Here is a 24,867-nt window from a genome sequence, read left to right on the forward strand (position 1 = left end):
GTCTCTCTAGAAACCTTATTGCTTAAAGTTGATTCACCTTTTATTTACCTAGGAAACAGAATTTATTAAATGAAGATAGGAAAAAGCCTGGCTTTAACTTTGCTCTGGGAAACCCAGCCACTCAGTATGGTTTTAGTCTCTTTAACATAAAATGACTAGGAAGTTACCTTTATTTGTATTGGCTTTGTGACCACTTCTAGACTTTTCATTGTTCTTTATTGCCCTAAGAGTGCCCTCAGGGTCCACACTGTAGGACCAGATCACAATAAATTTCTTCTATCCTTTCTAGTAACTAACTTCTCTTGGAAGGAAACCAAAACATATTAGTGTTAAACCAGTTCCACACAATGTGGGGTTACAATAAAACACCCATGCATTTTGTAATGTCTTTTGAATGCTTTATAATTTATTATATACAATTTAACTTCATTTAGCAAAATTATAATACAGGTGTTTATGACCTAATTTGTGAAATTATAAACAGAGGAATTTGGAGGTAATTAGGTATGTGTATCATTATAATACCTGCTTTTAGTAATTCAGATGTTTCAATTTGTGAAAATTGTATAGAGCTCAATCATGTGAAAATCTATAATATGAGATTTTAAATGTTCATATTTTCTACCAATCTTGTTTGATGGGTTTCTAGGTGGGTTGTTTAAAATATTATGCACCACTTAAGATTTAGTGTAACCATTATATTAGCATACTTTAAAATAATTAACTGAAAATTTTAGGAAAACTTACTTTTTTATTTTATTTGTTCTTTATTTTATATTATGTTTCCATTACCACTTATCCCCCCTATACTCTCTTCCATCGCCCCTGCAATCACCACACTGTTGTCCATGTTCATGAGTTCTTTATCTTTTTTCTTTTTTTAAATTTAAAAATAAATTAGGAAGGCTTTCTTAAGACTACACATATACCTGTGGTAATATTAAAATTTATGTGTAAGTAAAACAAATTCTAATCTAAAAAGAAGAAATCCTTAAAAGTATCTTTAATTGCACTTGAAAGATATCAGTATTAGTAGTACATAATTACTCTATTCTTGCCATAATAAAATGTTTGATGTGATAAGTAATAAAAATTATAGTCATAAATATCTATTTGCTAAAATAAAAATACATATTTAAAAGAAGAAAGCAAATATTTTCTTTGCTTAAGCTCTTTTCAACCATAGATGAAATACAATAAGAATTGTAACTAGGGAACCGTGGGTGATATTAAACATGATAATCTGAACAAACCATAAATCTCAAAAGATGGCCAAAAGTGATACCCACGTGCATAAATCCTTCTGACACATGACAAGGATTCAGATGTGAGAGAGCTAGCCTTGACATTTACCGTTGTCTCCATGCTTACATGTTGCTGAAGAGATCAAACAGGAGACCAGTGGTTTTCAGACATGAGACACAGAGCCTCCAAGGTCTGACGAGAGTGATTTTCAGGACTTGACTTTGTGACTCATCCTCTCTCCCTTCTCAACTAACAAAGCCTTTGCTTGCAAATAATCATGGATGAGGGAGGCTGGGCATGGGGGGTAGGGGGAAGGAAGGGGGACGTGTGGAGGAGGAATAAAGGAATTCACAAATTCTCTATCAAGACATTAGAACCACTTAGATATTTTTATGGACAGATATATAGACAAATTTAATGGGAATATGATGTATTCATGTACTTGTGAACCCTTAGAAATGGGATACAATTTTAAAGGAACACAACTCAAGTAAGAGATAGTAAATACTAAGGCCAATAAGTTAAACATGTACATTAAGAAGGTGAGGATTTTCAAGAAATTGAAATGAGAAATGTTTTTTAAATGCTACATTTTTGCTGTTATTTAATTTAAAATCTGTTAAATTGGGAAGAAATAGGAAAGGCAGTTTAGAAACAGAGGCAGTCTCAGGAGAGGAAACATGATATGTAAACTGAGTATAATGGATGAGAAAAGTTCAAGAAGTCATGAGCAAATCCAGGGATGTGGAGAAACCAGTTCAACTTCCTCAAGCTTTTTATTCATTAAGTACCCTGACTCCGAAAGTAGAAGCTAAGTGATGGACTTTAAGTACCGTATACGACATTATGGTGACTGACCTAGAGTCTTATTAAAATAACTTCAGAGTTTACCAAGGATGAGATAGGCAAAATGCCCTTGTAGAGAGTTAGGTTTATCAGTGATTTCCAATGTAATTCAGAAAAAAAGCTATGAGGCAATTAACACATGGAACTACTCTGGTATGGCTGTTGTGTTTGCTGCCATAAGCATCGTGGTGTAAACTTGCAATGGTGTTTTTGTAAAAAGCATTAAAATTCTGATCTTTAATTATTGAATTATGGAATTTTAGGGTTAGAAGTCATCCCAGATGTTGCTAATTCATTCTTTCTGCAATATCCCTGCTGAAGGCACATCCAGCTGATGAAAAAACAAGAACAGCATTAGAGAACTTAGCAGATAGTTTTCATTTTCAGAGTTTTACTTGTTAAAAAGCTCTTCCTTGTAGAGTTCCTAAGTGCATCTAAGTAATGCCATTTAATGACAATTTAGTCAACATTGAATTGCATATACAAAGGTGGTCGAATCCTATATAATAAAAGCCTAATATGCAAATTGTCCCCTGGGGCAGTTGTTCTTCCAGAGTTCAACTGGGAGACCAAGAGTTCAACTGCTCACTATGACATGTGCTGACCACCAGGGGGCAGTGCGGAACATGGCAGGCGTTGGCGATGTGGCACTGGTATGGAGCGGCAGTGGAGGTGCTGCCTGCTCCGATGGGCCCTGACCAGAGCGGGACCTCGGTGGGATGGTGGAGCAGGTGGGCAGGCGGCGCCAGGCCATGGCGGGGTGCCAGGTGGGGCTTCAGGGCTGCGAAACGGGGCGTGAGCTGAGGCCTGATCCCCGAAGACCACCCCAAAGGACCCCACCCATGCACGAATTCATGCACCAGGCCTCTAGTAAGATTATAATGGAGTTAAAAAAAAATTCCTACCACCTAGTGACATCGTAGCCATTATAACGTCAGAGCTCAACACATTACTCATATGTTTGTGGTGATGCTGGTGTAACAAACCTACCGTATTGCGAGTGGTATAAAAGTATAGCACATATAATTGTGTACAGTATAAATATTCAATAATGATAATAACTGGTTTATGTATCATGAATTTAACCCTAAATATGTTAGCAACTACATTAAAAGTTAAATATACTAACTTATGCAATCAAATACCATATTATATTTTTCACATAATTTTCAATTAGAGTGTATGCTTTCTCTTTACAACAAAAAAGTTTACTGAGCATGTAGGTGGCAGCCAATCAGTGTTTCTCTCTCATCATTGATGTTTCTATCCCCCTCTCCTTCTCCCTTCCTCTCTCTGAAATCAATTTTAAAAAACCCATACTTGTTTTAAAAAAACACATTTGCTATAATTCAGCATGTCGTGTTACACCAGTTGTAGCCTCAAACATATAGAGTTTACCAAGGCTCTTAATTGCATCATTTTCTCTTGAGCTTGATTTATTCTTGTGTGGTTTGGGGGGTGTTTTGTTTTGTTTTGCACAGTAACCTGCTGTACAGGTGTGTGGCCTAGGAGCAATAGGCTATGCCATAGAGCCTAGGTGTGTAGTGGGCTAATCCATCTAGGTTTGTGTAAGTGCACTCTATGATGTTCGTATAATGACGAAATCGCCTTAATGATGCATTTCTCAGAATGTGTCCCATCATTAAACGTTGCACTACTGTACCCTTCTCTAATACCAGTTATACTTTCCTTTAGACACTCAAAGTTTAGACCTTCTCCCCGAGAAACACTGGTTGCATGTTATGTCTTCTCCTTTGTTGTTTCATCATTGCTCACTTTCCAGGACTTATGTGTTAACCATCTTTTCTAGGCTTCTCCAGTAAGTCAGTGTCCTTGTTAGTGTAGGGCCTCAAGAAATCAGCACAATTTCCCAGGTGCTGTATATCCTAAGTAGAGGAGAGCAGGACTTTGCATTTCTTGAGCAGAACACTGTGCTTCCTTTTAAGATTGGGTCAAGTTCTTTGGCAGCTACATCCTACTGCCAACTCCTATTGATCATGTGGTCCACCATGTGCTATTAGCTGCAGATCTGTTATAGATAAGGAGGTTCCCTTCCATCCCTAGTTTACTGAGAATATTTGTCATAATGAATGTGAATTGCATTAAATGGTTTCTCTGCATCTGTTGAAATAGCCATACATGTTTTTCTTTGTTCTATTTATAACCTCACTGATGCATTTTGCAAACATTGAAGTAATATTGTACTTCTGGAACCAATCCAATTTGGTCATAATATATTGTCTCATTTATGTTTTGCTGGATTCTGCTTGCACATATTTTGTTTAGCATTTTTAGACCTATCCTCTTGAGTAATATTGGCCTAAATTATTCTTCCTTTACAATATCTTTGTCAGGTTTTAGTATTAAAGTTATGCTAAAAAATGAGGTAGAAAGTGTTCCCTCTTTTTCAATTATCTAAAAAAGTACATGTGCTAATTCTTCCTTAAATGTTTGGTAGAGTTTGCCAATGATTCATCTAGTCCCAGGTGGTCATTTTGTTTATTGGTTGGTTATTATTGAAGTTGCAAAATTACAGAATTAACTTCTTTAATAGCTATGTTTTTGAAAAATCATTTTTAAAATATATTTTTATTGATTTCAGAGAGGAAGGGAGAGGGAGAGAGAGAAGAAACATCAATGATGAGAGAGAATCATTGATTGGCTGCTTCTGCCTGCCCCATACTGGGGATCAAGCCCACAACCTGGGCATGTGCCCTTGACTGGAAATCGAACCCAGGACCACTCAGTCTGCAGGCTGACGCTCTAATCCACTGAGAAAAACCAGCCAGGGCTGTTTTTTTAAATATAATTTTTAAAATTGTAGCTGTTTCATTAATGTCTGGTCTTATTTTTTTATTTTCTTCTTTCTGGATTGAATTGGAGTCATTTTTCTAACTACTTGAGAAAATGTTAGTTCATTCTCAACTTTTGTTATTGTAATATATATATGAAAACAGCAGATAATTGGTTTTTGTTTAATCCAGTGTTTGCCCTTTGATTGCATAATTTAGTATATTTAATCTTTAATGTAATTACTAACATATTTAACGTTAAATTTACAATTTCACTGTCTTTATGTTTTTGTTTTCTCTTTAGTATTCTTTCATTCCATTCTTGCCTTATTTTACATTAATTACTTTTTCCATTAATTTCTTTATTGGTTTGGAAATTATATGGTTTGGGGAGTATTTTATTAGTTCTTATCCTAGGAATTATAATAGGTACCCTTTACTCATCAAAATCTGATGTTAGATGTCTGCTTCTAGCTGAAATTGAGTAACAGGGACTAGATTTATCCTCTCACCTGAAACAACTAAAAAAAAAACAGGCAAAATATAGGGAAAAATACCTCTAAAGCCATTTAAAGGACTATGATCCCTGAGAGGCAAGAAATCAATGAGTTGGGCCTTGCAATTACCTCTGCTCACCACCTGGAGAAAGGCAGTCAGCCTTTAGGGGCTGTGATGCAAAGAGGGGATCCCAAGGGAAACGAGGTGACATTTCTCAGGTGTGGAGATGCATCTGGGAGTCAAGGGAAGCAGATTTGGTAGAGTCTCTAAGGCAGAGTCCTAGAGAGAGGAGAGCTGCACAGAGGAAGAATTCTGGAAATCTGCCAAAGGTTTGTCTTAAGTATTCAGTTGAGTAATAATCAACACATGCATATAAGGAAACTATACAAGGCCAGGGAAAGAAGCACCCAGAATATTAGAGGGGACAGTGCACTCAAATCACCAGGAACAGGAATAGCGCCTGCTCCTGTATTAACTCTATTTTCTGTATTTTTGTTGTTGTGGCATCTGGAGTTTCACTGACTAAAGAGAAACTGCCCTCCCAAGACTAGTTGATTCTTAGATATAGCAAATGACTCTCCAGGAAGCATATTTTTTTATATGCAAACCAACCGATTCAAAGTCTAGACCCCCGATTATATTCTCTACTGAACTCTCACAGTCCAGGAGGCAATATTCCTGTGCCCCAATAACCCCAGGGCCAGGTACCAAACAATTAGGGGGTACCCTCTAGCCCACAGCCCAGCATAATTACTCACACTATCCAGTCCTAAGCCTGCTCAGCTGCTGCCTTGCCTCATCTATTCCCTCCCATGAAAACCACAATAAAGGTTTGCCCATGCTTCCCCGTACTCCTTTTGCCTCCTGACTGACCCTGGTGCTTCCCCACGTGGCCCTGCATGACATGACATGCCTCTTGTTTCAAAGAAACTGTCAGTAAAAACATCTTCTTTTATAACAGTCATTTCCATGTTTGTGTGTCTTACAGTGGGGCCTTGACTTACGAGTTTAATTCGTTCCGTGACGGAGCTCGTAACTCAAATTACTCGTATGTCAAATCAAAAAGTGAACGAGTGAGACACGTGATGCTGGGCTGATGTTTTGGCGTTCACTGTGACGTTCACTGCGCCAACTAGCGGTGGGGTATCTGAAGCTGGCTCGTAACCCGAATTTTAGCTCGCAACTCAAAGCAAAAAATCGGCCGAGAGATGGCTCGTATCTCGAAAAACTCGTTAGTTGGGACACTCGTAAGTCAAGGCCCCACTGTATATACCTGCTTAAAGCAAATCCTAACAGCCAGAGTGGAAAACTGCAAATTTATTGACTCATTGATTACTAAAAAGAGTCTCAGCTCAGTATAGGGGGGAAATTAACCACAGGCTAGATGCTGCTCTGGCATGTACAAGGGGTAAAGCAAGATCCCCAAAACAAGATCCCAAATCCCATAAGAAAACTTAAGTAATACAAAATATTTAGCACCCCAAAAGGTAAAATACCCAGTGACTGGCATCCAATAAAAATTCACCAAGCATGAAAGAAACAGAAAAATTTAATTCATAATGAGAAAGAGTACCCAATTGAACCTGACTCTGAAATGACACAAGTAATAGGATTAATAGAAAATTACTTTAAAAAATTATGTTAGAGTAAAGATTGAACATCTTAAGACAGGAAAGATCTACAAAAAACACAAATAAAATTTCTTACAATGAAAATCGCAATGATTAACAAAAAACATACACTGCATTAGGTTAATGGCAGATTAGACGTTGCATGAGGAAGCATAAGTAAACCTGAAGACATAACAATAGAAACTATTCAACATGAAACACAGAGAGAAAAAGGACTAAAAAATTACAAGGGATCAGTACTCATTACACTTTAGGACAACTTTGTGCAACCAAATATACATGATAGTGGAATCTCTGAAGGAGAGAAAAGAGAGAAAGGGAGATAAAAGATACTTGAAAAATAATAGCCAAAATTTTTTCAAATTTGATGAAAACTGTTAACCCACAGATTCTTGAAGCTCAACAACACCAAACACAAAAATACATGACAAGTATAATGCTCATTATAATCAAATTGTGTTTTGAGTAATAACACAATGGTAGAGTCTATGTGGTGTTTAGTATTCACTGTAAAATTCTTTAATATTTTCAGTATTTTCGAACATTAAAAAAATGTGGGTAAAAGGAAAGTTATCTCTGGAGGAAAAGAATATCATCTTAGGTCTCAAATCATGTTTTAAAAATATTTTTCAAATACAGTGTCCACCAAATCAATCAACTATAACTAAGCATATGAGGAGTCAGGACAACATGAACAAGAACAAGTACAAACCATGTATAATAGTAGAGACTCCACGTAGTGGAAGAACCATCCAGACACAGACTGCAAAACATTTTACTATGATTATGATGTTTAGAGAAATAAAAGCTAGACTTAAATTCAGCAAGAAGTTTTAAACTAAAGTGTGATATTGTGCATGTGGATGAACCAAACAGAAGTTTCAGTACTAACATGATGTTAACCAAAACTGAGTATGCAGTGGCTAAGTTGAAGAGTAAAATAAACTCAGGAAAAAAGAGAGAGACAGTAAACTTCATAATAGCTAAGAATAAACTACCAATAATGAAGCATGGAGTGATAAAAAAAAAAAGTGAGAAAAATATCAAAGTAGTGAAAGACAGAGAGTTCAGTGACTTGGCCTAATATACATTCAATTGGAGACCTAAAAGTAGAGGCTATATCTAAAGTACTGTTAAACCCAGCTATTAAGTCCTTAATTTTAATTATTTTATTTTAGGCATTGGAATTTCTATATAATACTTTTTTATATAGGGTTATCTGATAAACTTCACCATCTTGTCCTCTATTGTTTGAACACATTAATCATAGTGGTCATTTTCCTTTTTTTAAGTTCATGTCAGATATTCAAATAACTGGATCTCCAATGGACCTGCTTTTATTCTATTACTAGAGGCCCGGTGCACAAAAATTTGTGCACTTGGGGGGTCCCTCAGCCCAGCCTGTGCCCTCTTGTAGTCTGGGACCCCTCGGGGGATGTCCACCTGCTGGTTTAGGCCCACTCCCTGGGGAATCAGGCCTAAGCTGGCAGTCAGACATCCCTCTGGCAGCCCGGGAGCCCTCGGGGGATGTCCACTTGCCAGCGGGGAGCAGGCCTAAGCTGCAGTTGGATATCCTTAGCACTGCTGAGGAGGCGGGAGAGGCTCCTGCCAACACCGCTGTGCTGGCAGCCATCAACCTGGCTTGTGGCTGAGCAGAGCTCCCCCTGTGGGAGCGCACTGACCACCAGAGGGCAGCTCCTGCATTGAGCATCTGCCCCCTGGTGGTCAGTATGTGTCATAGTGACCAGTCATTCCCAGTGGTTCTGCTGTTAGGGTCAATTTGCATATTACCCTTTTATTATATAGGATAGAGGTCTGGTGCACAGGTGGGGGCCGGCTGGTTTGCCCTGAAGGGTGTCCTGGATCAGGGTGGGGGTCCTGCTGGCGTACCTGGCCAGCCTGGGTGAGGGGCTGAGGGCTGTTTTCAGGCTGGCCACACCCCCTTCAGGGTGGGGGTCCCCTCTGGGGTGCCTGGCCAGCCTGGGTGAGGGGCTGATGGCTGTTTGCAGGCTGGTTAAGCCCCCTAATGGGGACCCTCACCCCATGGGGGTTTAGCCAGCCTGGGTGAGGGGCTGAGGGCTGTTTTCAGGCTGGCCACAGCCCCTTCAGGGTGGAGGTTCCTGCTGGGCTGCCTGGCCAGCCTGGGTGAGGGGCTGAGGGCTGTTTTCAGGCTGGTCAAGCCCCCCAATGGGGACCCTCACCCCATGGGGGTTTGGCCAGCCTGGGTGAGGGGCTGAGGGCTGTTTTCAGGCTGGCCACACCCCCTTCAGGGTCAGGGGCCCTACTGGGGTGCCAGGCCAGCCTGGGTGAGGGGCTGATGGCCATTTTCAGGATGGCCACGGCCAGGGGCTGGAAGCAGGTATCTGGGATTTATTTATTTTCTATAATTGAAACTTTGTAGCCTTCAGCGGAGCTCAGGGCCGGCAGGGCAGGCAGGAAGCTTGGTTTCCTCCATTGCTGGGGGCAACCCAAGCCTCCTGCTTGCTCCAGCTCTATGGCCGCCGCCATCTTAGTTGGGTTAATTTGCATATTCACTCCTGATTGGCTTGTGGGCATGGCTTGTGGGTGTAGCAGAGGTACGGTCAATTTGCATGTTTCTCTTTTATTAGATTAGATTCTCTTGGTTTTCAGTTATTTAATCATGTTTCCTGACATGCTTGTTTATTTTGGTTTAATGTCAGACATTTAGACTTTAGGTGATGTTACTTCCTTCCAGAGAATTTACTTTTGCAGTTAGTTGGAAATAGAAAATTTTAAAGAAATCAGAATTTATACTGATTTGGGTTTGATTTTTACTGTTTAGGAAGTCTGGTCCACTTATAGTTCACATTTGCTCATAGGTTATAGCCTTCAGTGGTCCCAACAGAAAAACTGAGATGTTTACCAGGACCCCTTTATCTTAAGGACCCCTGAACCCCAATCTTTGTCTCCCCAGCCCATGAGAGTGCTGAGTTCTGCTCAGTTTTCCAACCTCTACATCAGCACGTGTGGGTCTGCAAATCTCTCTCTCAAGGTGAGAGGCAGCACTAAATGTTGAGCTCACTCTCTGTACTTACCCTTTGGGGGGAAGGAGAGTGTTTCTTGAAACTTGATATTTTGGCTGTCTTGGTAGATCTAGTAATGCCTGTGCACCCATGCTTTTAATATTTTATCCAGCTTCTCCAGTTCTTAGTAGGTGTTCTGATAGACTCTAATTCACCATATTCAGAGCAGAACCATAGAAGTTGAAGTCAGTCTTGATTTTTTTTCTTTCTCTTTTTTAAATAAAATATTTGTATTGATTACAGAGATGAAGGAAGAGAGAACCATTGATTGGCTGCCTCCTGCATGCCCCCCAGTTGGGGCTGGAGCCCGCAACCCAGGCATGTGCCCCAACCGGGAATTGAACTATGACCTCCTGGTTCATAGGTTGATGCTCAACCACTGAGCCACTGCAGCCAGACTTGATTTTTTTCTTTCTCTTATATCACACCTAGGTTTGATCCACTAGACAAAGTTGTGGGTTTTACCTTCCAAATGTATGTTGAATGTAACCAATCATCATCACTCTTCTAAGCCAACATCATATACCACATGGATAACTACAGGAACCTCCTAAATGGCAGAGGAGTTCGCTTTAGGTGAAAAGTCAGGTTTTATTTTGAAATAGAGAAGAGATATAAAATGGCTATGGATAAAGGCACTTTTGTATATTTAGTGTTGATTCAAAAACATGAGAAGGTTTCTCTCTGATCCCTTCTATTTTCTCTGTAACTTAGGAGGTGAGGTAATCTGCTGAGCAAGGGGCAGAGGTTCAAGGTCAGAGGCTTAAGGAGAGTAGGAGAATGATTTGATCTGATTTAGTAATTTAATGATCAAGGTGATTTAATGCACATTGTGGAGGTCCCATTTGAGGCTGGTCATGAATGTTCTAGAACCAAGCTGCCATGTTACATGACACAGAGGAAGTAAATAGTTGGGCTCATCAAACAATGATTTGTAAGTAAATAGAGTCAAAAGACAAGTTGTAGACTAAGTTGAGGTTATTGGAAAAATTGTTTTAATTACTGGAATGATGATGTGCATTGCAGCTCTAATTTAGGTATGAGTGAAATAAAAACAGCAAAGGCTAATGTTTTTGTATAAAGTGAAATGGTCAGCTCTGGCTGGTGTGGCTCGGTGTCTGAGTGTTGACCTGCGAACCAGGAGGTCATGGTTCAATTGCCGGTCAGGGCATATGCCCGAGGTTGCTGGCTGGATCCCCAGTGTGGGGCGTGAAGGAGGCAGCCGATCTATGACTCTCTCTCATTATTGATGTTTCTATCTCTCTATCCCTCTCCCTTCTTCTCTGAAATCAATAGAAACATATTTAAAAAAATAAAATAAAGTGAAATGGTCAGTGACCTGAGGTGAAAGAAGCATTACAGTGGGGGTTTGGGGTGTGGGGGAGGTAGTTGAACAGACAAAGGGAAAGCAGGAGGGTCATGGTTAGATATGGGCTTCAAAAATAGTGATAGTGGAAGTGGAGAAATTACAGATAATGACAATATCTGAGCATAGGCTATGACCTGAGTTACTAAAACAGAGCAGAGAGGAGGCCAGGAGGTGGGAGGAACCAAGAGGCCTTGGTGATGGCTGTTGAACCTGTGGGCACTGAAGTATCTCAAGATGATGGCAGAACTTGGGCTGAAGAGGATGAATAAAATAATAAAATGTCAGTAAAACAACTTTATAAAGCCACGCTTTATGCAGGTGGCTTCTTTTTCCCCATGTCTCAGAGCTGGGCTGAGGACAAGAAAATTTAGGGCACTTGGCGACTGACTATAGAGTGATAGATTGGTAGATTGGTGATCAATGTTTATAACAAATAACTTCCAAGTGGTCATCCAACGTTGAGATCCTAGGATAATAAGACGTCCTGAAGACTTTGTATTGTCTGGACATGATGCTTCTTAAAGGAGACATGCCCAAAATTCTTATTTTTTTTGGAAAATACAACCAGTGTGTGATGTGAAATAGTGTTTAAATATGAGACAAATGTTACTGCTAAATAACTGTCTCATTGGTAAAAGGAATGAGGACATTACTAGATACTCATTATTTCAAGGATTTGAAGGAATATCCTAGTCATAAAAATTGCTCTCTTAAGTTGAAACAACAAAGCTACTGATTTGGGTGAAGAAGTGACATTTCTGTGTCTTTGGAATGACTTGTGTGATTTCTCTCAGTAATGTGCCCATAATGACTTTTTTTTAGTAAATAATATGGTCGTATTTATACATGTGTACCTTCCAAAAATATGTAGAATATGGTCCTCTTTTTATATAGAAATTTGGAATAAGGACAATTTTTTCATTTGTTGATTAGGTCTAAGTTATCCAGACAACCTCAGATTAATCAGAAACATCTTGGTTTGCTTTTTTATTCATTCTATAGATGATTACTGAATAGCCCTGTAAGTGTAAAATACTGTTTTAAAAGCCAGAAATATAATACAAAAAAGAAAAATATTAGATTTATTCTCCATAACATTTTTTTATTATGTAGGCCTGTCCTCAAAACTAAAGCCATTTAATAAAAAAGACCAAAATGGTCATGTAATCTGATCCAAAGAACAGCAAATAGTTTAGAATATGAATGTCTTTTCTACCTTTATTTTTAATTTGCATTTTAATTGTAGTCGACATACAATATTTTATTAGTTTCAGGTGTATAGCATAGAGGTTAGACATTTGTGTACATTATGAAGTGATCACCCTGGTAAGTCTAGTAACCATCTGTCACCATACATAGTTATTACAATATTATTGAGTATATTCCCTATGCTGTATATTACATCCCCATGATTTATAGAATAATATGGATTTCTGACAATTCACTAGCTTCTTTGAAAAATTATTAGGTTTTAAAGAACCTTGCACATTTGTTTTCAATATACTCTGATATCAAAATGGGTACTAATTGATTAAAAATTATGGCTTTCTTTTTCATGAAACCACCAACTTATTCCATATCTACAGAATTAAATCCTTAGGTTGATTAAAGCTATGCTTATAGAGAAAGTGACTTTTCCTCCCTTTATTCCCAGGACAATCCCTGTTGTTCTGGGCAATATTCTCTCAAGTATCCTGGCTTGGAAAAGAAAATATATTTAATTATAGATAATTGAGTTATAGGACAGCACTCAGGGCTACATTTCCAAAGAAACTATATAGGAACCAAGTATTAATTTATAAAATTACTTTATTTTTAATCCATAACATTTGTAATCCATAACTAACTGTGGATTGTATTTTTTGTGTTATTTTTTGCATTAATTATTTGAAAACAAAGACAACATTGATTAATGGGAACTTGGGTTTTAAAACAGATTCTTAATAAGTGGTGACATATGATATTTATCTGCAGAATCAGTAAAAGCTATTCGCTTTGGTTCCACCGCAGAGAGACAGCAGCATGCTATGCATGATATCCAGAAAAAACACTAAAATAGTTTAACGAGCAAATTTCATTGTACCCTCAGGGGTGATTCTGAGTCAAGATCACGCCAAGTCTACTATAACAAAGGTCAGGATATAAAGAACACAGAGGCACTGTCCAAAGTGCCTTGATCTTTTCTTGGTGACTTACAGTGTAACTGTCACCTACGACATTCTCAACTGACAGTCTTTCCTTTAAGTCTGGAAATATTATTTTATACTTTCTTTCACTTATTTTTTTCCACTGGCACTTGGAAGTTGCATGAAAATTATATATATGTGCACACAATTGGTTTTAAAATAAAGATATGTCCTGAAATTAGTATTTAGAATTAAATCCATTTGGATAAATTATCATTGTATTCAAGCCACTGATGCAAAATTACCCCCTGGGTTTCCGGGGTTAAGAATTTGGCCTAACAAAATGATAGCTCATGTCTCACCAAATGTCAGTTCATTAATAATTTTTATGTGCAGTACCGTAGAGATGCTGTTTTGAGAAATTCCATTCCATGTGAAAATGTTCTGATGATGTCTTTAAAATTTACCACTCTAGAATTTAGAGTGGGAATATATCCATTTTACAGATGAAAACACCTGAAGTTCAAGTGTGAAAATCACAATGGGGGGTGGGGGGGCGGGGAGAAACAGCATATGTAGATCCAGGTTTCTTTTATGTGGAAAATAGAAATTTATCATTTGAGTTTTTTATCTTATTTTACTCTTTCTCAAATAATGTCAGTAATTATATTGGCACTCACTCACTGGGCACCTATTCTATGCCAAGAATTCTATGAGGTGCTTAATGTACGTCATCTAACTTAATTCTCAGTACAATGCTGTAAGTTCATTGTCTTCACAACCACTTCACAGAAGAGGCAATGTAGGCTGAACAGACTAAGTTCTTTACCTTGATCTCACAGCATCCGGATTCAGATTCAGCTGTGTAATTCCTCTGCCTCAACCAGGCGGCTAACCCATGGTGTTTTAAAAAACCTATACCTTTGTACTACTTCCATTTTGCAGACAGAGAAACTGAGGCCCTAGCCCTGTGTGACTTCAACACAAAGCTCTTTCTCCTGTACCAGGCTGCCTCCTTAACCCCATTGCCGTTTGCAATTATTTTACTCTTAAAAGATGTAAATAATTTTCTTCCATTCTCCCTTCTGGTACTCTTGTCCTTTTCCCTCCCACCGAAAAGAGTGCTCTGAGCTCTAGCTGTGTGACTTCGGACAAGTGACTTCTCTGTGACTCAGTTTCCTCATTAAGTTGGAATAATAAATACACCTATGAAGATTGGGAACTAGATCTGAGAATCCATATAGAGAACCTGGCAATCAGGTGATGATATTATGAGATTTCAAGCAATCAGGTGATGATATTATGAGATTTCAATTTTTGATGATACGAGGATTATGCAGACATTTAAACACACACACACACACACACACACACACACACACACACACACACACACCAGAGCCTTTCACTGATTTGTTGCTTGTCCAGCTTTCCCCTTCCCTTGACACAAATTACATACCTTCTTAGTTGCAATCATTTTGTTTTTGAAATTGGAGAGATGCTGAACTATGCTAGAAGTGACCCATGACAAAGAAGACATTTTCAAACTAATGAAATAAAGGGGCTTACTACTAAAAAATGGCAGCAAGCACTGGATGGAAAAAGTTGGTGGGAGATCATCTTGTCTATACTTGTCATTGATTATCTTATGAAATGGGTTGTGGCTGTGGTTACTTTATGTCACCCTTCACATAAAATAAATCTTGAATCAAAGGACTACACCATATGATGCCTTTCAAAAATGTTAGATAGATGAAATATAGCATGTGCCTCATAAGAGTGGGAAATCATATTTTTAAGAAGGCAAACCGTATAGATTTTAGACCCAAATATACGAGCAACAAATTAACCTTATCTATAAAACAAATGTGGCTGACAGCCATAACATTGAGACCGTTGTCAAAGCTAAGCACGTACACGCCGCTGTAGATCCTCAGAGAAATATGATGGGCTGCAAGAAGAACCAAGAGAGGATAAAACTCCCAATCTCTGCCATTTTCGGGTCATTTTTAAAAGATCTCTATAATGAAAATGCCAAAATAAACTCCTTCCCAAAGATTTGTTGGCAGTTAGATTTGTGTGTGATCATGAATACTTACAGTATATGTGTTTTGTCTAATATCATGAGTGAGAAACTTCCCTAGAAGTTCCTATTTCAAACTGTGTGGGGCGTTTTTTCTTTTCTTTTTTTTTCTTTTCTGTAACTTTGCTGTTATAGCAAGTACCATGAACTCTTTTGATTATCATTTTAAATTGGCAGGCAATGCTTGGATTTTCTCTGCTTGTGAGGTGGTGCCAGAACACAGTGAAATCTGCCTATTCTGGAAAGATCTTAGATTAAAGGCAAACATAAAGTGAAGGAAGACAAACATGCTCCTGAATGATAATGAACACAGCACAGTCGGCGCTGAAAAAAAGCGCACCAGTCTTTCATGCCCAGATGTGTATGATGCCTGCATTTGTAGTCCGGACTCAACAATGTGACTGTTATCTTTTTCTATGTACATTGCATGTTCTGATTTAAAATTTCAAAATGCTTTCCCATGTCAATGACAATCTTAATAGAGTCCAATTAGTTCCACAAGGCACTTTCTGATGCACAAGCCTCTGGCTTGATTGCGGTGAATGGTGGGTATTTCCTGTGTTTAAGCCCACATATGGATTGAGTAAGGCAGTGGCAGAGGGACTACTGTTTTCCTTCACTACATCTTCATTTCTTTTTCACAGGCTAAGCCTTTTTTGTTTTTCCTGGCTCTGTTGTCAAAATACTGACCAAAGTTTTGGCTCATGGTTTGGAACACCAGGCCAAAACAATCCTCTGGAAACTAGTGTGGCAAAACGTATTTTAATCTATACATTCACCATTCAACCATGTGCATAACCACACCCACTGACCCACTCTGTGGTTTAAAAACAACATGCATTTGCCCCCAGAACAGTTTGATTTATATGACAAGTTTTTTCAAGCCTGCTCTATCAACATTAAAAAATGTTCTGGGGCTTGGTTTCATCACATCTCTTGTGGAAAAAAAAAAGTATGAACTACACTAGGATCATTTTTGTTTCTGTTTTTAAAAACAAGGTGAATTCCTTGTGCAGTCAGCAGAAGTTCTCTAAACATGTACTCAAATCATAGATTATTTTTGATAATGCATGAAAAATATGTCTGAATCAGAAAGTAGTTGAGGCCATGATTAAAAGTATTTCCTAGCAGGTTACAAATAAAAGATTCAGAACTTTTCTCTGAATGAGTCATCTTGCTTTTCAAAGTGTTGAATTCCTTGGAGCCTCAGAATCTACATTTTTTCTTGTCTTTCCAGAAGTGCTGGGTTAGTTCCTTTGTTAACCATTTTTTCACAACACAAAAGCATCAACAATTGATCTCCCAGCCAACTTTGCTTGAGAGGTAAGATTGTCCGAAGGTGGCCTTGAGAAATGTGACTAATGGTGTGTTCATCCACTTTATTTCCTCCTCAGAATATCCACTGAATCCACTTTGTAAAGTTCTGAACTGATGAATATTTTAATGAATGCTAATTGCCTCTTATGTCAACAAAAACGAATTTTGATTTGCATTTAGAAGTACCTACTTCTCTCAGGCTATGCTGGAAATTTTTACTGAATTACATTAAATTTGCCACCTGGATTTTGTCCCAGATGAACAGCAAGAGCTAAAGTGGTAAAAAAAAAAAATGTCCTTTGACTTTAAATGAAGTATTAAAACTTTCAGCAAAACGCAATTTATAGCGTGTCTGCAGAGAATTTTATGGTTCCCCCTCCCTCCACTAAAGAGAGGAAGGGAGGGAGGCAGAGAGAGGCAAAACTCTGTTAAAATATATCTCTTCCTCCCCTCCCCTCTTCTCCCCTCCCCTCCCCTCCCCTCCCCTCCCCTCCCCTCCCCTCTTCTCTCTCTCTCTCTCTCTCTCTCTCTCTCTCTCCCCCCCTTTCTTCCCTTCTCCCTCCTTCCCTCCCTCCCTCCCTCCCTCCTTCCCTCCTTCCCTCCATCTCTCTCATATCTGACTACCTAAGTCTCTGTTAACTTTTATATCTCCACTAGGTATGGAAGGATAAGGTTTTCAAAGCTCCAAAATCTAGATCCTCCTTTTTAAAAATAAAGAACAAGGTTGGTTTGGGAGTGTGGAATAAGAAAGAACGTGGGGAAAAGACTGGGAAGGGAGGCATGGCTTTCTGATTGCTGGTGACATACTTTAAGCTATCTGATAATCCAGTGTAGATATCTTAGTGAGTTCCCATCTTTCGACTGACTGGTTCTGTTTTCTATTCTCAGTGACCATGCCCTAAGCCATCCATTTCCATAAACCAGAGACATTCCCAGTTCAAAATACCTTTGTGCTTATAGGCTCCCGGACTACTGATACCACCTAAAGGTTTGACGGCACTTAGGACAAGGGTTTAAGATCTTGTATCTGAGGCAGCTTTAAGGCTGTCACTCTGTGTGGGTGCCCAAGCCCACTGTTACCACGGTACACCCATTCTCTGGCACCTAAACATCCCTGACTGCTAGCCGTCTTCACCGGGAATCCATAGAAGCTGTGCAACCTACAGTAAATGTGCCAGTGGGATTGATCCCGGACCAAACACAGGCACCCCAGGGTGAGGGAGGGAGTGGTGGCGACGTCACGTTGTTGCGTAAATCTGAGGACCGAAAACACGGTTTGTGACCCAGACTGCAACGCCCACCAGCCTGTCAAGGAAAATGCACAAATCCTGTAGAAGGCCAACGACCTACCAATCTCCTACGCCCACAGGAGCGTGACATTCATAAGCTGAATTGCATGGTACCTTGCAATGCCCCTTATTTACAATTAAAAATGTATAGCCATCCCCAGGAAACAGAAAGGCTGAAAATACCTCGGGCAGAGAAAACACAACTATTTGTGGACAAAAGGGCTTCTGTTTAAGTGCCGGTCCTAGGAATACTGGATGTTTAATTACCAAAGCTTTTATTAACTATAAAACTAATATAATGTTCCTTGACAGGCTGAAAAGAATCAAAATTATGCTATTGCTTTTATTTATATTAGGAATGTGCAGTTTATCACAGGGATACATCTGTTTTTAATACTTGCTATATAGATCATTAGCCCACCAGTCTTTCTGATCTGTTTCTACAATGGCAGAAGAGATATCATCATTAGTGCTACTTTGTGCCTATGTGTGTGCCCTTTTGCACAAATGTTATTGGGTCTGCTAATGTGACTGGTTTTCAACTCAGGTGATTAGTGCAGGGAGTTAAGTGTGTCTCTACTCATGAGCCAATAGGGATTGCAAAGATTCACCGGACAATCAGAGCCATAACTCCAAATGAAAGAAAGCATGATTCTTTAAAAGTGTTTAGAAGAGTGCACAGCAGGGCATATTTTCTTTCTTACTGGCAAGAGTTTGTAACTGGATACATTAACATTACTGAGAACATGAAAACATGAAACAAAAGTATTGATTCAAGAATTCACTCAAGAATCTGAGTGCACACTGACTGGTTTTATTTGATTCTTTTAAAGTATGAGTTACATTGGTTGTTTATGGCAGACAGGTACACTTTGGCCGGTCCTTCTCTTTCCACATTTTTCAACATACATGAAAGCAAGTGTTATTTGTATTTGTTAAATTTACATTATCTGCCCTTTAATTGCATCAGCTGCTCAGTAGATCTAGAAATAATGACATTTGAAGGGAAAATGGCCGCCATCTCCAGAAGACTGCAGTATAATGGAAGAACCTAATTAATTTAACCTCATCATCTTCGGTAATGGCTGAGTTGCATCATTCCCGCAGATGGAGCTGGGAGGAATTAACAGCCCCCTGCGTCCCCGCAGACCCCACAGATTGGCTGGCCAGGGGGAGATTTTTCTTTAGATTGCTTCCACTCACATATTGGCAACGTCTGCTTGCACTGTCCTAGCAAGTGTGCTAGGAAGACAAAGTGTGTGGCATTAACAGGTGAAAGTGAACACCCCATTTTGCAGAATGTCTTGCCTCTAGTTCTGTGTGGTGGAGGCAAAACAAAATCTCTTTGTTGAGAGACACGGGACCAAGAATTTAAGATGATCTGTAAATATTCTCTCAGGTTTAAACGGCAACAGAATGGGAAAGCCAGGCTTAACCTCAGGAAAAGGAGAAATTTGCATGTGTCTACAGCTCGTTCTGGAAATGCCATTATTCATTTTTGTTCTTTCCTGAATGATTTGTCATAGTTTCTGGAACTGGTGCTAATGCAAAAAAATGGAAAGGTGTGGGGTTCCGTTTGGAACAATAGCATAGGGGACGTTTTAAATTACGTGCATCATCAAGGAGTTTGCCACGAATTCCCTGCTGCAGTGGCTGCCCCCCTAGATACTGTGTTCTGCCCAAACCCACTGCCGGCGAAGAGATCTGGCAGCCTCTCTCCCAGTCATTTTTTCTTCCAAAGAAGCCAGCTTCTTTCCACGGTCAAAACAAAAACCTGTATGTGACTTTGTATTTGTGGAAATAAACATGGAGTCGTGTTTCTCAGATCACCACCGACAGAATTTATCTCAGAAAATACTGACCATGGTGTCTGGGGGAACCCTAGTGTCAGACCCTATCCATCCCTTACCTGTGGTAGACAGTCTGATCATCCTAGAACCGAACTCGTATGCTTGGGTGCCACGCCAATCTTAGAAACAGGGAAGATGGTAGCTGCCAAGGGCTCAGGAGAGGAAAGGACGTCACTGGTATTACTGCATAGCCATTGCCCATCATTGCACTTCCCTGTGCCAAGGCTTGGGTTAGGGGTGGCAATTGGTCATTCCTACAGATGCCCTGTTTTACTCACCGTTTCTGTCAGGGCCCGTGTGCTCTAAGCTGCTGATCTAAATTTCGAAAGTGCCCCCAAATCCCTCCCCACCTCCGGAAAACCGAATCCACCCTCTAGGGGAGGGCGCCTTTACCTAGGAAAAGTCCTGCTGGTCGTCAGGTGGAACGGCCGCAGATTAACTAGCTCCCAAACGCTTAGCAAAGGTGTGTCTCCTGTAGGCTGGGGCGCAGGCGGCTGTGACTGCGCCCAGCAGGGCCAGCTTAGTGCGTCGGTGGGAAGAACCCCACACCGCGGCGCTCGGCCGCCCCACGGGGGCTCCTGGGCACGTCCCCGCGCCTGCCTCCCTCGTCTTCTCCGCACTGAGTCCCAAGGTTCCCCCAGAGCAGTGAGGCTTTAGCTAAGAATTCAGCTTGGAGCGTGGTTGGGGTAGGGGGTGGGGAGTAGGGTGTAGGGGTGGGGTGTAGATGTCTTATCTCCAAGCTATGATGCCCTGCACGCGAGCCCTTCCCTATTTGGACTGTATGTTCCCGCGGGGAGCTGGGGAAGGGATGCTAAAGCTTCCTCCAAGCGACCTTGAAGAGCGCCACCCCTGCCTTGCAATGAGCCTTGGCCTTGGTCAAGGCCGCCGAGAAATGGGGTGTCCACAGAGCCTCGAGGTGGGGGACTGGGGGGAGAGGCTGCACTCGCTGCGGGTTTCCGCCTGCGGGAGCTTTGGAGTCTGAGGAAATGGTACCAGAGGACAGTCCCAGACCTGCGGGGTGGGAACCGAGAGGGTCTGGGGACTGGGGACCACCGATCTGCTTAGAAATCAGCACCTAAGGAAGAAGGGCGTGGTTCCAGGCCATCTGCGGGCCGACGGACTCTGGGCTGGGAACCCTGTCCCTGGCCTTGGGGTGTGCGGGGTTGGGAGGAAAACGGCCTGGCACGTGGTTCCGCTTAGGTAAAGGGTTCGGATCCGAGTCCACGACCACCGGGTCGGGCGTTCGGTCGTGGAACACACTGCCTGAGGGCTCGCCCCGCGCTGGGCACTATCGCAGCCGCGGGCGCACCGCGGTGCCATCCCGGGCGGGTCACCTGACCCCTGGGCATGTCAGTCTCTCCGCGGGCAGAACGGCCGGCTGGGAGGCTGCTAGGCCATCGAGATCCCTCCAGCTGTCAAACCCGACCCGGGCGCGAAGGGGTGTGCCCTGGCGGACAGAGGAGCCCCCCACGCTGGGCTGGGGGCGGGGGGCGGGGAGAAGGCCCCGATAGGCCCGGTGGCTGCGGTCACTTCCAGGCAGGCAAGATACGATGGTTCCGCACGCTAAGCAGGCGAACAGGGCTGTGCCGGGGCGTGGGCATCTGCTGATCCCCGGCACACAAGCGGCTTTCCGAGAGGCTGCCGCGAGCAGGTGACCCTCTCTCTCCAGAAGCGTAGCTATCCGCGCCTGACCTCCCTCGGGGTCCGAGCAGGCCCCTGCAGCCGGCCGCCAGCGTTAGGCCCGGTTCAGCCCTGGGCCCGGGCCCCCATGTCGGCTCTCCTTGCGGCCCGGGGCCCGCGGTCCGCCCGGCGCTCCGAGGAGCAACTGTTCCAGCCTCACCTCGGGGCCTGCACCGCCCGCCCTGTGTCCCGCGCCCGCCGTGGCGCCCCGGGCAGCATGGGCTTTCCCGCCCCAGGTCCCATCGGACCTTGGGGAGAGCCTGCAGCCATCCGCCCGGTGTCATTCTAGCCCCGCTGAGGGCGGAGCGCGCGGGCCGGGAAGGGGGCCGCCCGGGTGCGCTGTGCCTCGGGGATCACCGCGCGCAGCGCCCGGCAAGCTTTTCCCCAACCCCCGGGGGCCTGGCGACGGGGTGGCCGCGCCCCGGAATCCTCGCCGCGGGTTCGGTCTCCCGGAAGCTACAGGCGGCGGGCAGGGCACCTGGCCCCTGGCCCCTGGCCCCTGGCCCCGGCCCCGGCGCGGGCCTTCGGCGCACGCAGGAGGGTGGAGGAGCCGCTGTCCGCAGCCAGCCTAGCCCGGCGCCCTTCCTGCCTGCGGCCTCGCAATCTCACCGCCACAGCGCCTTGCTCTACCCTCCCCCGGTGGGCTCCCAGCCTCGTGGTCCTCCTGGCTCATGTGCTCCCCCTTCCCCCTCCCCCCTCCTGGAGCCCGGAACCTGCGCGCGTGACAGCGCTACAGTAGCGCAGACCCGCCGGGGCCGCGGCGGAGCGGGCGGGGAGGCAGGGAAGGGGAGGGAGGGGCGGGAGGAGGTCGAGCCCGGGAAGAAGCTGTGGGTTGGGGCAAACCGATCGTCGCAGGGCTAAGCAGAAGCAGCTGCCGGTAATAGGCGCCGCCGGGGAGGGAGCGGGTTTCCCAGCCCCGGACGCGGCTGAGGCGGTAGCTCTGGCGGCCACAGCAACCACGCGCTGGGGCGACCCGCTCCAAGCGCACGCTTCAGTGCAGACCTTCCCAACCTTCCGTACCACCCTACGGTCCCAGAGGGCACTCCCGACCCCCTCCTCACCAGGACGCGGTAAATGCCCTGGCACGCCATTTCTCCCACCCGAAGAGCTCTCTCCTTTGCCCTACTTGCACCCCAAAGATGGTGCTAGATGGGCATTATGCAAAGCTTCGGAGGGAGGGGGGATGGTGGACGGCAGCAGACGTCCCCTCGCCTCCTCCGCTCACACCCAGCGTCCTGGCGCAGAGGGCCAAGGCTTCCCGTTGTCTCCTGAGGTCTAGCAGCAAGGACGCGCTTAAGGCACCTCTGGTTATCTTTTCCCGGGTACTTCTGAGACGAGAAATAAGGAAATGTCTGCTGCAATTTCAGAAGCTTCAAATGTTAGACGCGTTGGTAAATGCAAACATTTGAAAGCGTAAGAGAAGTAATAAGCATAGGAAAATCCACGACAAGCCCGAACAACCGATTTTTATCTATCACTTTATATCCGTCCATTACCATCTACATATAAAAACCTGTGATTTGATGTAGTTTACATAAACCACAGGCATTTGGCATTTGCTGTTGTGTTTTATTCCAATACGTTCATGAGCTGGCGATTGGCCTTCCAAACCTACTAAATACGTGTTTTAATTCTGGAAAAGTAAAATTCAGCTCAACTTATTGCATTTACATGTTATGAAGTATTTTTTTTTAAGCTGGTGTAAGGTTCTCTAAAGTTTCCCCACCCCCAGCCCACCCTCAAGAGAATCCTACAGCTTCCCTGGCCCCTTGGTCGGCCACTTCAGTGATATCTAGTAATAAAATCTTTGTGGTCCCAGAATATAATCAATCTAGAATTTCTTTCTCTGGATGTTTACATCATGTGGAGTTTTCGTTACAATCCTGTTAACATGTTTTGTTTAATTCAAGACATGTCAGAAAAGAAAAAGAAAACTGAACATTCTTATAGAGGGAATCATTTTTCTTAACTCTTGAGTTGAGATATCAGCGGTAGCACTTTGAGTTCCCTTTTCTTTCCCCCCAAAAATGTGCGTTCCATTTTACTTATCAGAGGAGGCATCTGCATAGATAAAAGGGTGTTTTTTAAAAGTTTTACCCCCAATAATATGTACTCTTAGCAAGTAGAAGGCACATTCCAGAGCAAAACAGCTTATAAACCACTGTTTCGTGTATCTGCCCACCTCTGCAGCTCCCCCAAACATGTCCTGAAGAGCTCCCTGACTCCTGTGGGCTTCAGGTGTCTCTGAATAAATGAAATTTGAATGTCCTGTTGGAGGAAGCTTATGTGTTTCTCTACCTTGGATTTGGACAAAGGAACTGTTCGGAATCTTTGGGGGGAAATAATCTCCTGTTTAGAAACAGCCTGGGGAACAGCAGCCCTCCATGAGGTTCCCCGAAAAAATCCCCCCTCCCCCAAGTGTTTGTGCGTTTATGTCCGTGGACACGTCACTGTTGAGCCCATTATTTCTCTTCCGCTTTTATTGGATAAGTGCAGCTGTGAGGAACCAAAAACAATCTATATTGGAAACGAATAAGGGAGATTCTCGGATTCTAAAGCTGTACCATAATTTCTAGTTTCACTTCTCGCTCCCCCACCTCCCCCACCCTCCTCTCCAATTTGCAGCACCACGTGTGCGGTTCTGCATCGCACAGTCACTTCTCGAGTTTCTTATATAGTTTTGGTTTTTCCCCCATCTCAAGTAGTCAGAAAAATAATGCCGAGGGGGGAAGGCCTGAAATCGAACTGCAGACCCACCAGGCTGAGCGCCGGTCGCGCCTGCACAGTAGCAGCCACGGGTCTCCGGAGGCTTTTCCAAGACCGCACCCAAAGGTGCCAGCTTCCCAGGCTTCAGGAAAAAGAGGAGTTTTAGGAAAGAAGCCAAACTCACTCCGAGGGAGTGATATCATCAAAGGGAACCCTCCTACCTGAGGTGAATTTCGCTTAACTACCCCAACCGGGCTTAAGTCGTTCATGGGCTGTGGTCCTGCAATTCCTATCTCGACACAGACCCGCGCGCCCCCATACTCTCAGTCTTCTCGCTCTTCTCTCCTCCCCTCTTCTGCGGGACAAACGCTCTTCTTTCCTTTTATCCAAC

The sequence above is a fragment of the Myotis lucifugus genome, unplaced genomic scaffold, assembly GCF_000147115.1.
Source record: "Myotis lucifugus unplaced genomic scaffold, Myoluc2.0 scaffold_27, whole genome shotgun sequence".
Lineage (NCBI taxonomy): Eukaryota > Metazoa > Chordata > Mammalia > Chiroptera > Vespertilionidae > Myotis > Myotis lucifugus.